The 14628-nt window shown below is 39.5% G+C and overlaps 2 protein-coding genes across 4 annotated transcripts in view; one reads left to right on the top strand and one right to left on the bottom strand.

Annotated features, from left to right (window-relative positions):
• Positions 1 to 14628, bottom strand: part of LOC132160281 (uncharacterized) — a 159623-nt gene that overhangs the window by 84464 nt on the left and 60531 nt on the right. The gene's annotated exons all lie outside the window — the stretch shown is intronic.
• Positions 1 to 14628, top strand: part of LOC132160293 (CD48 antigen-like) — a 29844-nt gene that overhangs the window by 14652 nt on the left and 564 nt on the right. The gene's annotated exons all lie outside the window — the stretch shown is intronic.

Genomic DNA, 14628 nt, shown 5'->3' on the forward strand with positions numbered 1-14628 from the left:
TTCCAATGTATGTGAAATAATAATAATAATAATAATAATAAAGATATTGAGAATAATTTGGTAGTAAAACAAAGTGTTGCACGTTTTCTTGGTGCACAGAAAAGTATATTTATTTTGTACATCATTTGCAACTACTTTTATTCACTTAATTAGAAGCACCAAAAATTAAATTGTCCTCTGTAATAGGGACTAATGAAGAGAGATTAAGAATTTACTTTAAAATGCAAAGTTGAATAAATAAAAAAAAAAAACTAAAACTCTAAACACTTAAGTTGTTGTTGTTGTTTATTGATCCAACAATCAGCTATCTCATATACATATGAGTGCTGTTCTTCCTGTGGTCAAAATCACTATTACATACAGCTCATCCAACTGATTCATGGGATTCAGCTCATCAGCTCATCAGTGAAGTCTCCAAGACCTCAAAAGTGTGTTTGTCAGATAAGAGAGACACCAAAACCGTGCAGTGTTGGGCTCTCCAGGACAAGGATTGGGAACCACTGTCATCAGGTCATGAAAAGTTCGACACACACTTGTGGTCATCATGCTCACTCGAACACTTGGGCTAAACACAGGAAATATGTCAAATAAATAATCAAGTGGTCAGGTGCAAAGATGGCAAGTGTGGGTATTTGGACAGTGCAACAGTTTAAGAAACAACAAATGCTGTGCAATTTATAACAGCAGTTTGATAAAAAGGTAAAACTAACACAGACTTACTGCTGCAAATGTCTGCCTCCGCAGCTTTCTGTCTTCTCCATTTCTGAAGGAATACCTCTTCAGAAACACCACTGGGCTGACTGCTTCCTTTATGTCTTTTCAGCTAAAAATAAATAAATAATAATAATAAAAATATGAAAGGTGGGGGGGGGGATAAAATAGAATTATAAACAGAATTTTAATAATGTTTTGTGAGCAAAATATTTAAAATATAAACTGATATGAATGAACTGCAAGAGGGGAAAAATGTGTCCTTTTATTTATTTCCTTTTTTTGGATTTACATAAAAAGGTATCAAAAGCATGGTACTGTAAATGTGATTACTGTGATATCTGTCATATAAAAGCACATCAAAAAACGACCATTACAGTTGTACAACCATAGTTAGTTTGATGATTATTGTATTGTTGTATTGATTATTAATATACCATAGTAAAACTACAGTTACTGTGGTAAAAACATGGTAAATGGCCCGTTCCTGGGTTTTAACTTCAAATGTAATTTGTTACTGTTGTACGTGTCGTGGTTACCATGATTTTACTACAAATTTACATCTTTGAACCTGAAATGAATATATTGAAAGTCTATGGCACGTCACGTGACCGACAGAGTTTAATCACACTAGTTAGCAGGTGTGTTCATTTAGTTAAACGCAATGAAACTCAAAGACAGCCTCGGATGACTGATATAATACAGCGGGTAAACAATACGGCGCTAATCTGATTAATAAAGAAGATAGAATACTTTTTTATAACAGGCATTAAAAGAGCGAATTTACATCTACTCACCTGTGGCACATGTAAACTGATGGCAAGTATCGCGATGTGTGCTGAATGAGACTTCTTGAACGTGATTTCATAGTGATAAACTATGAATAAGCGATAAGCGAGAATGGGTTGTAAGAAAACGGTTAAACTGCTTACTTGCACGCGCCTTGGAGCGTTGTTAAACTCACCTTTTAATGCCGTTTTTCCTGCAGTTGAGCGTTGCTTTGGTCAAACTCACCGCTGAATGCTGTTTTACCTGCAGTTGAGTGTTGTTAAACTCACCGCTGATGAACGCGCTAAGCCTTTGCACAGAGAACACTTTGATATCAGATTGCGAGGATTTTTAAACCTCAAAAACAAGTTGGAGGGCCAGATAAAATGATCTCTGTCATATATAATTTTTTGTAGCCTATTCTTTTTTTATTTTTATTTATTTAGTCTCGTTGCGGTGTGCTGACCCAAGACGTCAAATTTAAACGCTGCTGAGTTCTATAGAAGTCTATCGGACTAACCTGCACGTTGAAAAATAACGCCAAAGGTATACCCAGTGCGTCAAAAAAGTGACGCCAGATCCCTTGACCATGCGTCAGACATTTGACGAGTAGAGAGTGAGACTGTGTTGCGCCCGGAGTTCAATCTCCTGCTTCCACAAACACACCAGCACACAACCCAGAAGTCAAGAGAGGTGGAATTTATTTGCTTACATAGGGATGAGACTTGAGGAATAACTTAGGCTGGGAGGGTTTCAAATGGCCAAAACAATAAACAAAAAGGAGTTTTCTAACTTTTCTAAGTTTTAAATCCTCTTCCCTGGAATTAAACAATAAATAAAATACAAATCCTTACCTCCCTTTCTGACCATTAAACAGGAGAAAACTATAAAGGAAATAAAAAAAGGCCTAAAAACCTCTCTCGCAGGTTACTTTAAATAAATGATGGTTAGTTTGCCAATACAATTACCGGCCTAATACCACTACCAGTTCTAACTCCTCCTCAGGAGTTTTACATGAACTGGGACACAGCACAGCTCTCTAGGGGTTAACACAACACAGTGTTTTAATCAGCAGTCGTGCACACACGATCTACACCAAGGAAGCAGGAGGGTGAGCTCGATGAACAGACAATCCTCACTGCTTATATCCACACGTTGAGATGCTTCAGCTGCGCCCACTTAGCAGCTGCACCAGTTGCTCTAATGAGCAGGGAGCGAAAAAGAGAGAGAGAGAGACAAGAAAATACACACCACTCACAGGTTAACACTTGTGACACAACAATTACGTTTTAACACGTAACACTCCTCCCCTCCCCAAAAGATTAATGGCTACATCACATTGATCTTTTAAACTACTCAATTTTCAGCAGTGTGTGCTCTGGACAGCGCATCAGCAATCAGACGTTCAGTACCGCGCTTATGGACAATCTCCAAATTAAACTCCTGAAGAGCAAGGGACCAACGCATTAAGCGTTGGTTTGAATTGTACATGCGATTGAGAAAAACCAACGGATTATGGTCCGTATAAACTTTGACAGGGAACGTGGACCCACCCAGATAAACCTCAAAATGTTTCAATGCCATCAATAATGCGAGAGCCTCTTTTTCAATAGTGCTATACTTGTACTGACAGCGATTAAACTTTTTAGAGAAATAACACACTGGTTTCTTGATGTTCATTTCTGACGTCTGCAGAAGGACAGCTCCTGCACCTACCATACTCGCATCAACCTCAAGTTGGAAAGGCCGTTCAAAGTCAGGGGCGGCCAGGACTGGGGCATTACACAAAAGGTCTTTCGTTCCAGAGAAAGCACGTTCACAATTAGAGGTCCAGTTAAAACCTGATGACAGTCGGAGAAGGTCCATTAGGGGTGCAATAAGAGTGGCAAAATTGCGACAAAACCCCCGGTAATAACCAGCCATTCCGATGAAGCGGCGTAACTCACGTTTGTTTGTGGGTGTAGGAAATTCAGTTATAGCCATTACCTTGGCATCCATTGGACAAACCTGACCTTGACCCTCACGTTTACCAAGATAGGTGACGTAGGCTTTGGCGAACTCGCATTTTGTCAGGTTCACAGTTAGCGATGCACCAGCTAGTCGGGAGAACACCTCACATAACGTTTCAACATGTTCTTCCCACGTGGAAGAATACACAACAATATCATCAAGGTAAGCAGTACAATTCTGTACATCACGCAGTACCAACTGCATTAGACGTTGGAACGTGGATGGGGCGTTCCGCATACCGAAGGCCATTACAGAATATTGACAGAAGTAGTCTGGTGTGACAAATGCTGAGATTTCAGAAGCACGCGGAGTAAGGGGCACCTGCAAGTAGCCCTTCAGCAGGGCAAGTTTCGAAACAAACTTTGCTGGTCCGACTCTATCAATGCAATCATCTATTCTTGGTAGGGGAAAACAGTTAGGTTTAGTAACTGAATTAACTTTTCGGAAGTCAGTACAGAATCGAAATTATGAAACAGTCTTAGATACCAACAGGCAGGGAGAACTTCACGCGCTTTGACTTGGTTTTGCTAAACCATTTCGTAACATGTATTCAACCTAATTTTTTATGATACCACGCTTATAAGGATTAACTCTATACGGGTGTTGTTTAATAGGAACCGCAACTCCAACATCAATGTCATGGAACAACACATCAGTACTAGGGCTGGGCGATATATCTAACGATATGATCATGCGCATCTAATCAGTAAAGCTGCTTCCGTGATCACTGCTAAAATCTCCATCACCTGCTTATAATTGGAGTGGCATTTAATAGACAGAGCCTTAGATCGCTGACAAGCCACACCATATCGCGTTCATCATTGCAGATGAATCGCCTTCGATAATGAACGCGATATGGCGTGGCTTGTCAGCGATATACGGCTCTGTCTTTTAGAGGTGGGACTTTCAAGTCACAAGCAAGTCTTCAAGTCATATTCAAGTCCTCAAAGGTTTAAAGCTAAAGAGATAATTAAGTGACTAATTAAATGATGATTGTGCATTAGTGATGAACCTCTGCTGTTAACAATCAACATCACTGAAGTAAAGAGAAACACAAGAACTACAACTGAATTTAGCCACAGCCTTCAACTGAAAAAAAAGTAAAAGAAAAAAACACTATGCCACCATAATTGTGGTCAAGGTTTGCTTTAAATAGTGTCTTGACCCTTTTACTAATTCAAACCAATTTGATTCAAAACAATTGCAATATTGTTTTCGCAACAAACATGTATGCATTGCTGAGTCGAACCTTGCAGTAACAGATGATCTTATGCTTTTTTTGCTTATAACTCATGATGACTGAACATCATGAAATTGTGTTTATCTTTGGATAGTAGACTGACACTCAGCTATTACTGAACTGAAGTAAAAAAAAAAAAAATCACAATGCTTCAATGTTGAAAGACTCAAAAGGAAACAATCAGTTCAGGTTTTTAGACAAACACACTTATCACACGATCCTCAACAGTGGTGACAATTTTTCATACTGCAGTGCATGACGGGAGTTTTTACTAAGGTTTTACCCAGCATGCAACATTTTGTTGATTGTCACCACTGTTGAGAGTCATATGCTGGTTCTTGATGTCTGTGTGTGTCTACAGAGTATAGTTTTTCAAATTTTGTATGCACTTAGTAGATTTAAAATTCACTTTATTTTTTTTTCATAGTGTACTTTTACTGGGTTGATTATGCTAAACTTAAATAGAGCTAATGTTAATTTGATTGTAATCTGACCACCTATCACATACAGATTAATTTCTTATCTCTGCTTTACAGCACCTCATGCAATGCTACATAAAGAGATCTAACATGAAAGTCAAGGGTCAAGAGCCCCACTAAAGCAAACACTGATCTCCATTATGGTTGCATCACTTTAACCAATAAAACATCAACATCTGATCCTCTGTAATTCTCAAGAACAGCAGGTGTTCAACATTAATGCACAATCATCATTTAATTAGTCACTTAATTATCTCATTAACTTTAACCCTTTGAGAACTTGGGATATGACTTGAAGACTTGCTTGTGACTTGAAAGTCCCAACTCTGGTAAAAGCTGAATGTCAGTCAACAATCCAAAGAAGACTATCTCATGATGTCCAAGTCAACATGAGTTATAAGCAGAAAAAGCATAAGACCATCTGTCACTACAAGGTTTGATTCAGCAATGCATACATGTTTGTTGCAAAAACAATATTGAAATTGTTTTGAATCAAATTGCTTTGAATTAGTAAAAGGGTCAAGAGACTACCTAAAGCAAACCCTGACCCCAATTATGGTGGCATAGTGTTTTTTTTTCAGTTGAAGGCTGTGGCTAAATGCAGTTGTAGTTCTTGTGTTTCGCTTTACTTCAGTGAAGTTGATTGTTAACAGCAGAAGTTCATCACTAATGTACAATCATCAGTTAATTAGTCACTTAATTATCTCATTAACTTTAACCCTTTGAGGAATTGGATATGACTTGAAGACTTGCTTGTGACTTGAAAGTCCCACCTTTGCTGTCTATTAAATGCCACTCCAATTATGTGATGGTGGTTTTAGCGGTGATCACGGAAGCAGCTTTACTGATTAGATGCGCATGATCATATCGTTAGATATATCGCCCAGCCCTATTTTAGCTCTGTTAATTTCAACCCCTCAAAACTGTGCATGTTTGATGATCATTCTCTTTAATTCACGAGTTCACCCTTACATCTAATCTGAAAGCGAATAGTATTCATATTTTGGCGTGCTGTCCTGGAGGAGGAGTCCGGGACCAGAGCATAGCCCGAACCCAAATAACTCCCTCTATCCCTAATTTGGGATAAATAGATTAGAAGTGAGGAGTTGGGGTGGAGGAGGGATGTCGAAAAACTGTCATGGGACAGGAGGTAGGAAGACTGGATATATATACGCTTGTGTGCTAGTTAAGATGATTAGCTAAACGAGATGCACCTCTGCCAAATTGGATGATTATCTGATCATGCTCCTCCCGAATTTTGTTAACCCTCCTGTTACCCTCAAATCTGATAACATCTGTTACCCACAGTAATTTAAACCTCAAGAATATGATTTTTTTTTTTTTACAAAGGTTTGTGTCTCAGGTAATTTATGTCTTTGTTGACTACTTAAATAGCCTTTTAAGTAGACATCCACCCACCACCCCCTCCCCACCCCTTATACATCCAGAATACCCATTGCACGACTATGGAAACATTTAAAAATCACCATAAAATCTTACTGATTGACCTAAAATTTGAAAAGTATATATATATTTGGTGTTTTATTTGTTTTATAATATTTCTAAGTATAGATTTTTGTAATCCATAACATTTGAAAAGAAAAAAATATTTATTTTATCAAGGATAGTAACACGAGTTATCTTTGGGGTCAATTTGACCCCGGGAAAAACAAACACAATTTCAAACATTTAGAAGGATTTTATTTTTAAACAGAACATCATCACAATCAAAACATCAGTAAGGAACACATAACAGTCCTTTTTGTTATCAAGGATTGCAACATACATAATGTGTGGGGTCAATTTGACCCCAAGAAAAACGTCCTAGGTTACGTATGTAACCATGGTTCCCCGAAGGGAATGAGACACTGCGTCCGAAACGCTATGGTAACGCCCTTCAGCGTGACCAGCTCTGAATAATATGTGAAATCAGTCTCATGAATGGGCGTGACGTCATAGGCAGGTGACGTAGTGACCAGGAAGCTATAAAAGAATGTGAGGTGGAATGAGCGTCAGCTTCTAGGAATGAAGGAAACTCTGGCAGGGATGCTGGAAGTATGGCTTTGAGACGCAGCATCTCGTTCCCTTCGGCGAACCATGGTTGCATACGTAACCTGGGACGTTCCCCATCAGGAACTCTAGCTGGATCCAAAACGCTATGGGAACGAGAATGCCCACGCCGCCAGACTTGCAAGTCCCTGCCTAGTTCGTATACAAGGAGCACAATTAAGGGAAGAGAAAGAAGAGCTGTGAGTAGCTCGCAGATCTAAACCATAAAATCTGATGAATGTGAGGGGCGTGGACCATCCAGCTGCGTTGCAGATGTCCTGTATAGACACACCTGACAAGAAGGCCTTGGAGGCTGTCATACTTCGGTTCAAGTGAGCCTTTACTCCCAATGGTGTGGGGAGATCAGAGGACTCAAGGTTTTAGGATAGCATCCTGATCAACCACTTCTTCTGGCCGGAGGCCTCAGCCTCAGCGCACCGCAGAGGAAACATGTAACCAGAGGGTGTCTGCCCACTGAATGGCCACCAAGAGGGGCACGGTAGACTGTAATGGCTGCCACATAGACCCTAAGGGTGGAGTGGGTCAAACCTGCAGAGAGAAGGGCCTGCAGGAACTCCAGAACTGTCCCAACTGGGCAAATAACTGGGTCGTGCTGGCAGTCTTCACACCAGTAGGTGAAAGGTTTCCACCTCAAGGTGTAAAGTTTCCTCATGGAGGGAGTTCTGGATTGAAGGATGATCTCAGCAACCTCGGTTGAGAGACCAAAAGCTACAAGATGTGCCCCCTCAGGGGCATATTGCATTTTGCCCTTCAAGTGTCAGCATTCCAAAGGCTTGCTGTTGCGTCTCCTTTTGCCTTGTAGACTCCTGCCAAAATGAGCAACCCAATATAGGCTTTCAAGTCAGTCACATCGAAGTCTTTCCAACCATCCCCATACACACGCCTACCCTCTAAGTTTGTCATTTCAAGTACATTATTTTCAATTGATGGTGTGATGAAAAGATGAAATGCTGATTTTATATCTTGGACATGGCTGACAGTATATCTAGTGGGCCCTGGAACCATTTTGATGACATTAGCAGCACTAAGTCTACCCTATTGTTCAGGTGGTGAGCGGGACCATGATAACTTTCCATTTTTGGAAGGTAATGGCTTTGTGGGTGGTTTGGAGACAACAGGAGGGTCAAAATTAGCAGTCTCATTCTCGTCTGAGGAGGATGCCTCATAATCAGGGTCCTCAATATTATCATCGGTCTCAGACACATTCTCCTCTGTCAATTTCACTGTCGAAATCTCAAAATCTCATTGACAGAAAATCTTTGCTTAGATGTAATTTTCAAATGAGAGAGATGGAGAACATATAGAGCACACAGAGCACAAAGAGAAATGGTTTACAATGCTTCTGTTCATGCTTTTATAATATTTGCCCACTTTGTTTGGTAAACCGTGAGAATTAGGTTTTCCTCTCCCCACGGCACAGGAAATATCAAAGTTCTCGCAAAAATGATGTTTTCCCCTACCCTACGGCACGGGAAACATCAAAGTTCTCATGAGAATTATGTCCCATGTCATGTGAACTACTTCAGAAACGGTTATGTTAGGTTAGAGCCCTAAAACAGAGGGAATTTTTTATGAATATAATATTGAATATGTAAAATTATAATGAACATTATATAATTATAACATGTTATAGGGACCTCAATAAAACAACCAAAACAAATGTGTGTGAAATTTTTATATTTCTTATGTTTTATACAGCTAAAAGAGCCTGGGGTCAAATTGACCCCAAGGAACACCGATGCTACAAAATGTGTACAGGACATTGAAAAAATATCAGCAGCTTAATTTTATGTTTACAGAGTTGTCCCCATTAAATTAGGAAAATTCATTAAATCTGAAGAACATTTTTTTTTTTTTAATAATGTATTTACAGACGTTAAATATTGATTGGGGTCAAATTGACCCCAAAGTTAATAGGAGGGTTAATAAAACCCCATAAAGTCATGTGAATGGATGTATGATTTTCTGTATTGTTAGGATGTCATGTATAATGAGGCAAATAGAAACGTTGCTCCGTTTCGGTTCTTTATTCACAACTGCGTCACATCAAGCAGCATGAACGAACACACTGTTGACTCAATACTGTATTTCTCTCATTAGCTACGCATGCCACAAACAGGTATACGTTGATCTATATATTACCGTATATAGCCTAACAGATTTTCAAACTATCATTACATCTACCCTTTTTTAAAAAAATATTCTGTAACACATGAGAATGTCACAACAAAAAACAACAACAAAGATAATAAACAAACATCTTTCAGTGTCTTCTTTTCTTGTCTTTTAACATCTTATTTAAAAATTGTTCAGAACTTAAATCTTCTTTAGAATCATGAATGACTATCTAGGGATTTCGGGTAGACTACCGGTCACCCACATACAACTAGAAGCCGAGGATTATTCTGCCTCACGTGGCAATCTATGTTCTAATTATGAAATCTTTCATGTATCCCGGCTGTTTAACACCTCTTCCTTTACGCATAACAACCTTTTTAGGTTGTTCTGGAACTTCTTGTTTTACGTTTTGATCCTGATTACTTGGATATTGTTCAGCTTGTGCCAGTTCCTCATCCACACTTTTCTCTTCATCAGAATCACGTTGGCATGAAGATGGATTTAGGAAGCGTAGATGCTTTCTGTTTCTTCTCAAGTCTCCATTCTCTGTGCAAATTATGTAAGATCTTGGTGTTGTGTGTTTACATACAACTGTAGCAGTCTTGTTCCATCCTTTCTCATTGTCCGTTTTGACTGTAACAGGATCTCCAGGTTTGAGTTCAGGCACCGGTCGACAACCATGACGTCTGTCATAATAAAACTTGTTATTAGCTTTCGCCATATTGTCGGTTTCACTCACCTTCGATAAATCAGGCCACTCAGGCATCAGTTTCTTTTCCAGAACAGGAACCGGTGTTCTCAACTGACGTCCAAGCATCAACTGCGCAGGGCTGTATCCTGTGGCTTGGATGAGAGTAACTCTGTAAGCTAGAAGAGCTAGAAAAGGATCTTCTTGCCTGAGAATGTGCTTTGCGGTTCTCACTACTCTTTCAGCCTCACCAGAGCCATATAGAGAGAGAGTTGCGACAACTCCATTGACTCCAATGGAACGCTTTTTTTACAGCAATGGCGGCTCGTGGAGCCTCTCAGTAGTTCCCGGAAGTAGCAGCAAACCGATGCCGCGCCGTAGAGATGCAGCAGAACAAACCGTTTGCGACGCACTTTTAAAAGGTAAGACGTTTAAATAATACGATTGTAAATTATTAGTACATCTTAATAACAATAAACTGTAAGTTAAACCTTCTAGTAGATTATAACTCATTAAATGAGTAGATTTAAGGGATGTTATCAGATAACTAACAGATTAGGCTAGGATTGTAGCTGACTAAAGTTAGTAACGAACACCCTATTAATTGTAAAATCTGTTCTCTTAATTCAGTTTCATCCATCGTGTTTGGAATTAGAGAAAAGGAGTCTAAACGTTTTTTTTTTTTTTTTTGCTGGGTGGGGAAAGTTAGCTAACGTTACATAGCCTATTAGTTCAATATTAACGTTTGATCACGTGTGACAGCGGTAACTGGAAGTGGTAAAATGAGGTTATAAAGTTTGTTCCTTATTACACGTATTAAATAATTAAATTCCTTAATAATAAAATGCACCCTATTGATATAAATTTAGAGTGAATTGAGTTTGCAAAAACATGGGTGGAGTGTTTTTAGTCATTGTGATTCATTGACTATTACCTATCTATATTATAATACTACTGTATTATATACTTACACTTGTTAGTGTATAAAAGTAACATACCGTAACATTCTGTGGGTGCTGGTAGGTGGAGGATTAGTGTGCCACTGGACTGTTCTGTGATGGAGCATCAGTGAGGATGCAGGTCAGGAGTGCTGAGGGGACCTTTTTTTTTTAAAGCTGCATTTTCATTCTTTATTTTTCTTAGTGCTGCCTTTGCATTGTTTGATTTTTTCTTTTCTTGTCTCTTTAATTTTTTTAATAGACCCAGGTAACTGGCTGATGGTTCACTGGAATGCTGACTGGCTGCTGGCTGACTGGGTAGTGTCAGCTGTCCCTGTCTCTCTTCTCTAGCCATGTCCTCTATTTCTTCACTGTCACGTTCCCTTCTCTAAGTGTCCTCATTCATTTTTTCCACAACCTTTGAAACTGATAGAGGCAGAATACATGGAATTGCTAATTTAAATATTGAAAATATCACATCATTTCAAAATAAGAAATATTACTTCAACTAGTACGAGTTTGTACTTATTATATATGTATCACCTGAAATAATATAGCTGTTATTAGCAGTGATTTGCTGTATGTTTACAGGTCTAGGGGTGCATCGTGGAGCAGGGGCACTCCTCTTTTTGACCACAAAGGTTGTCGGAATAGCACCTGGTCTCAGCTTACTCTTTAATTTTTCGGTCATGACAAATTGGCTTTCCTCAAAATGTGCCTGCAGAGTGACTTGAGTTTAGTTTCCACACACAACTTGTTTTTTTTTTTTTTTTTTTTTTTTGTCTACCCACGTATTAAATGCACAGTTATAGGTAACACTGATGACTCCCTGCAATGTCTCAGCTCCCTGGGTTTAAATAAATTTAAGTATAATTACCTAACAATTTTTTGTTGTTGTTGTAATTTTATTTTTGTTGTGTAATTGAAATTTTTATTTATATTTAGATTGCTGCTGCTGACTTGATCCAACCATTATTTTCTCCTCTCCATGTCAGCGTGGAAGCCATACATTCACACAACTTTTCTCTGACCGAGTGGAGCATCCCCATGCAGCACAGCAAACCATGCAAACCTGCAATTCTCACCCACGGTGCATTTGGTAATGGGGTATTCATCAGAGGTTCTCTGTGTTGTGCTGGTTTATTTATTATACAGAAAGCACAGTTCTCTATAGATACCTGGATCTCCTTGCTAATCCCAGGCCACCAAACACTTTGTTTTGCATGCTCTCTACACTTGATGATCCCCATGTGACCATCATGAAGTTTCCTCAGCTCTCATAAAACTTGGAACAACGATCCTGTCACTGTAAATCAGAAGATCATCACACACAGACAACATATCCTTCACAGCGAAGTAAGGCTTGACGTGCTCTGGAACTTGTGAAGGATACTTTGGCCATCCTAGTCTAACGTACTTTATCACCACTTGCAACTCAAAGATCAGTCTTTGTGCTTTCAATGACCTCATTCAATCGTGAACATGACATTGGCCAGGCAGCTCTAGTGGACTGTATTGTCATTCATAAGCTCCACTGAATCCAGATGTGGTGTTGAAGATGGATGTCTAGAAAGAGCAACAGCTACAACCAGTGATTTCCCTGGCACACATTCAGCTTTAGCATTGAACCTCATCAGTTGAATCAAGAAAGAAAGAACTGGTGCTTCAGTCATGAGCTCTTTGACTCTTGTGAGCATTTGTTCCTCTGCATTACTCCAAGTCCAAACTGTATCGGCTTTAAGGAGATCATTAAGTGGGCGGGTTATTTCAGCCAAGCCAGGTAGGTATCGACCCAGATAATGAACCATTCCCAAAATCCTCTTTACTTCTGTCACATTCTGTGGAGGTTGAATATTCAGTATGGCCACAACCTTTTTCTCATCTGGTCTGACTCCACGAGCATCAATGATATGACCCAGAAATTGTATCTGCTTTTGCCTCAACAGACATTTGTCATCATTGAGTTTCAACCTCGCGAGTGTCTTCAAGACCCTCTTTAAATGACAATCGTGAATCTTTGGTGTTTCCCCGTAGATGATTATGTCATCCATGTATGCTGCTGTACCGTCATGGTTTTTTTTAAGAGGTTATTCATCTCTCTTTGAAATATCTCTGATGCGCTGGAGATTCCAAAAGGAAGCCTATGAAAGAAATACCTCCCAAACGGTGTTATAAATGTCGTGAATTTAGCACTCTCCTTCACCAGAGGAATTTGCCAAAATCTGCTCGCTGCATCTAGTAGTGAAAACATTGTTGCACCTGACAACTGGGGAAGTATATAATCAAGGGTTGGTAGAATATACCTTTCATGTTCGACTGCTTGATTTAAACGATTTAGACCTACATGTATTCTCACCTGGCCATTCTTCCTAGGCACAGGCACCATTGGTGAACACCATTCAGTAGACTCTTTAATTTCTTCAATCACGCCACACTTCACCATTCTGTCTAGTTTAGCTTTCACCTTAGAAAGTAAGGGAACCGACACTCTCCTGGCTGTCGTAATGACATATGGGACTGCGTCTGCTTTCAGCTTGATTTTCACAGGAGCAGTTCCCAAAAGTCCAACCGACTCACCGGACGAACTCATGTCGTCAATCCGTTGAACTAACCCTAGGGCAGCAGAAACTTCTCGACTCAGCAAATTATTAACAGACTGACCTGTTATGACAAAAACAGTAAAACAGTACTTGGATTGTACTTCTTTGGATGTTGTTTGCCACAATGCATGCATTTCCCCTTAATTGGGTCATTTAATCGTGTGTTTTTCTGGTTATTTGTTCTCTGTGTCCATTTTCTCTCTCTGCTTTCTGGTTTAAACGCTCCTTTTGGTCGAAATGATGCGCTGTGCTTTCTCCGTAAGACTTCATTCAATGAAGAGCTAGTATGTTTGGAAACGTGACTTTTTATCTGTTCCGATTGCCGTGCGTGCCTACATGCTCTCTCAAGCGATAAGTCAGACATAATTTGTAATCTTTGGGACATCTCTTTATCCAAAACACCAATCACCAATCTGTCTCTTATATTTTCACTTTTAGCTTCTCAAAATGCGCATGTTTCAGCCAGTTCATGTAAGCTATGAATAAATTCTTCCATGCTTTCGCCTTGCTTTTGGACACGCTGATAAAATCTTGCCCATTCATGTATCACGTTGACTTTAGGCACACAGTATTTGTTCAACTTTTCTAAAATTATGTTTTACCTATTCTCGATGCCATCCGCTGCATACACAAATGTACTGACGATGTGTTCTGCCTCCTTCCCGAGAGAATATAAAAGCGTACAAACTTGAACTTCTCCCAACTATTTGTCCAGCTTCGTGGCTATTCGGAATCTGTGGAAACGCTGCTTCCATTCAGGCCAGAGCTCGGGATGACTGAAGTCAAAACTTTCGGGTGGAGAAAACTTTGCCATGTTGTCACGTTGACTTCTGACACCATGTAATGTTAGAATGTCATGTCATGTATAATGAGGCAAATAGAAACGTTGCTCCATTTCGGATCTTTATTCGCAAATAAGTCAAATCAAGCGGCATGAACGAACACACTGTTGACTCAATACTGTATATCTCTCATTAGCTACACATGCCACAAACAGGTATACGTT

This window comes from Carassius carassius, chromosome 16 (assembly GCF_963082965.1).
Source record: "Carassius carassius chromosome 16, fCarCar2.1, whole genome shotgun sequence".
NCBI lineage: Eukaryota > Metazoa > Chordata > Actinopteri > Cypriniformes > Cyprinidae > Carassius > Carassius carassius.